This window comes from Malania oleifera, chromosome 2 (assembly GCF_029873635.1).
Source record: "Malania oleifera isolate guangnan ecotype guangnan chromosome 2, ASM2987363v1, whole genome shotgun sequence".
Classification (NCBI taxonomy): domain Eukaryota; kingdom Viridiplantae; phylum Streptophyta; class Magnoliopsida; order Santalales; family Ximeniaceae; genus Malania; species Malania oleifera.
Window position 1 is genome coordinate 133,188,984 of NC_080418.1, and position 3,688 is coordinate 133,192,671.

At 34.2% G+C, this 3,688-nt stretch overlaps 1 pseudogene; it reads left to right on the plus strand.

The window, feature by feature from the left end:
• The first annotated feature begins 1,367 nt into the window (after positions 1-1,367).
• LOC131148388 (dynamin-related protein 4C-like) lies at positions 1,368-3,078 on the plus strand (annotated as a pseudogene).
• Positions 3,079-3,688: the final 610 nt, after the last annotated feature.

Genomic DNA, 3,688 nt, shown 5'->3' on the forward strand with positions numbered 1-3,688 from the left:
TAGTTATAGGTATAATTTGACATTTTTAAAAGATGACTCTAGAAGGAGAATCTCCTTTATAGTATTAGAGACATAAGAATATTTTGAAATAATTATGGATAATTAAATGAGTTTTTTGTAATAATCATCGATAGTTATAAAGATAAATTTGGCATTTTTGAAAGATGACACTAAAGAGAAAATCCTCTTTATAATATTAGATATGAGACACTCTTCCACAATCTCGTTAACACCTAAAAGAACCCTAGCTTACGTATACTCAACATACCTCATCTCATGATGACATCCACACAATACATCTTCCTAACGTCACTAGCTCAATGAATAAGAGTTAGTTTGCTTCCTTCTTTTGACCAACTTGAACTAGGTTTTGAGTGGCCTTTAAGCAAAGAATTTGAAATATTATACTTCCAAAGTAGAAATAATTTATTCTAAACTTTACTTTGAATCTATTCATAACAAATTTCTTATTTTTAGAGTGAGAATCCCTTAATTACTATATTTTGTAGTTTTTATTATTTTTTATTTCCTATATCATAATTATATTTTTCAAGATATAACTAATAATATTATCATTATTATGCACATTACAAGAATGCACGTAATATTATTAGCCATTACATGCTTATAAGTGTCATATGGATCAATATGAAGTTATGTTTGGTTCACGAAATAGTTATCTTTTTGGAATAAAATGGAATGTTATAAAAATTTTGGCAAAGCGGGTGATATCTAGTCCTTATATAGTTCTTGTTATTTCATTAAACATATAATAAGAAAGAATGAATATTCTCATGGTAAATCTAAGAGTTGTCATGAATTCATAAAATGTTACCCATTTATTATGAGCTCTATTTAGTAATGTAACCTAATTTTATTGTATTATTAGGAATGTCGATGAATGAGCAAAATCAAGAATAAAAATATTTGTCAATTAGTTGATTGGAACAATTACAATGCATTATGGTTTACTATGCAAACTTAACCACAAGAAAAGAATTATCTCTTGAGTAGACTAAAGAATTATCTGCATTTACTATGCTGTCTTAATCACAAGAAAATAATTATCTCTCGAAAAAAAAATAACACTAATTAATTTCCACAAGCGAACATTGCTGAAACTTTTTATTGTTTCCTAAATTTTTATTGTTAGTTCAATGAGAACTAATGACTAAATGCTCGGGTATAAAATGTAATAAATAATTACTACTATAAAAATTAAAGAGTAAAATGACAAGTTACCCATTTATTATGAGCTCTATTTAGTCCCCATTATTTTACTCGGTATAATTAAAGGTGTATACATATGATTTTAATTATTCAATTAAAGTTTTCATTTAAAATAATTTAATGATTTTATGAATTGGATGGATGGAACTAAAGAAAGGGCCCTCCATCCTATAATTGTTTCGACCAACGAAAAAAGCGTCTTCGAAGCCATAAATCTCGCCACAAAAGAGATCGCCGGCAAAGGGAAGGGAATCTCCAACACCCCGCTCACTCTCGTGGTTAGGAAAAAAGGTGTTCTGAATCTAACAATGGTTGATCTTCCCGGGATTACCAGAGTTCCTGTTCATGGCCAACTTGAAAACATATATGACCAGATAAAAGGCACTATCATGGAGTACATTACACCTGAAGAGAGCACTATACTAAATGTTCTATCCGCTACTGTTGATTTCCCTGCTTGTGAATACATTAGGATGTCGCAAAGTGTGGACAAGACCAGAAAAAGGACTTTTGCCATCGTCACGAAGGTGGACAAGAGTTTCAAGGGCCTGCGTGAGAAAGTTTCCTTTGATGATGTGAACATAGGACTTGGTTATACATGCGTTAGGAATCGCATAGGCGAAGAGTCTTATGAGGAGGCTAGAAAAGAAGAAGCTAAACTTTTTAGTTCCCATCCTCAACTCTCCAAACTCAATAAATCTATTGTGGCTATTCTTGCTTTGGCACAGAGGTTGGTGGAAGTTCAAGCTGCAAGCATTGGGAAGAGCTTGCCGGGGATCGTGAAGAATATCAATGACAAGTTGAACACAAATGTTGCAGAACTCAGGGCAATGCCTAAACAATTGTCTTCGCTTTCTGAGGCCACGACAACCTTTATTCAAATTGTTGGAATGGAAAAGGGATCACTTAGGAAATTTTTTTTGAGAGGAGAGTTCAACGAGTACGGAGATGACCCGAAGATGCACTGCACTGCCCAGTTGGTGGAGATGCTTGCACACTACTCCGACGATCTCTATAAGTGCGAGGAAAGTGATATGGGAAGGGACTTTTTAATGGAGGAGATCATGGTTTTGGAGGAGTCTAAAATGATTGAACTCCCTAACTTCCTTCCTCGCTCTGCCTTCCTCATGATTCTTAAGAGAAAGGTTGAAGGGATATCCTATTTTCCAATTAATTTTATGGTGGAGGTGTGGGATTATGTTGAGGATGTGGTGACTTCTGTGTTGAAACGCTATTCAGAAAACTATTACCATCTCCATTTGTCTATAATTAGCGCCAGCCACAGCCTCATTGAGAGGATGAAAGAAAGATCGATTAATTGGGTGTCGGAGATTGTGGAAATGGAGAAGCTCATTGGTTATACTTACAATCCTGAGTACTCGACGAATTGGGATAGGTTAAATGAACCAACGAGAATCATTTGTGATTGGCGTTTTGAACAATAGAGGCGGTGTTGAACATAAAGAGATTTCAAATATAACAATTGAAGATATCAGGGAGATTGAGGTTTGGAGAGAGGTTGGGTTGCATTCTACTCGTACTTTGATCGATGCTTTTGACTTGAAAATGAGAATGGTGGCATACTGGAAGATTGTGCTGGGGAGGTTGATAGATGGAATGGCTCTGCACTTGCAGCTTAGTTTGGAATATTTGGTGAGAAAGGAATTGGAGAAAGAGGTTGTTGAAGATTTTATGGCACCTAAGAGTGGTGGGGTTCAAAGGATGATGGAGGAATCACCCATAGTGGCCACAAAGAGAGCCAAGCTAACAAAAAGTATCGAATTGCTTAAGGAGTCCAAAGAGGTTTTGGCAAAGTCCATGGACAAGATTACTTCTTACAATGTGTAGTCATCGATCTCTATGTTATCCCCCAAAATAATAGTCGTGCTTCAATTCCAATGATGGGGGTGTCCTTTATTTATCGTCTTAAATATATTATTGTACTTCCTTCTTGCATTAAAAAATTTGAATGACTCTTTAATAAATATATAATTTACCATCTTACTTGGTATCGTCCAGATGAATGCACATTAAAGTAGCAAGTTGTAACCATTGTGTCTTTATAATCTGCATTATTAGGTTCATTATACCAAAGCTAAAATTTTTAAGGTACTATCTAGTGTTTAATTCTTATGTATACATCATGATTTGAGTTGGTTGTGGATCCCATAGGGAATATTCCGATCGTTAGAATTTGAAACTTCTATACTTAAGCTCATTTGAAAGGGTGGGGGAGGGATATAAGATGGAAGATGGGCTATTCCCATTCCAACTGTGTAATAACCTAAAAAATTAATTAATTAATTAATTAATTAATAATTATTATTAATAATTATTTATATAAATTAAAATATTATATATATATATACACACATATCTATTAGTAGAGCCTCCTACAAAAGCTTTCCAAAATTCAGAACCGCGTCGCCTCTACTTTCTCACTCTTGCATCTCTTCGC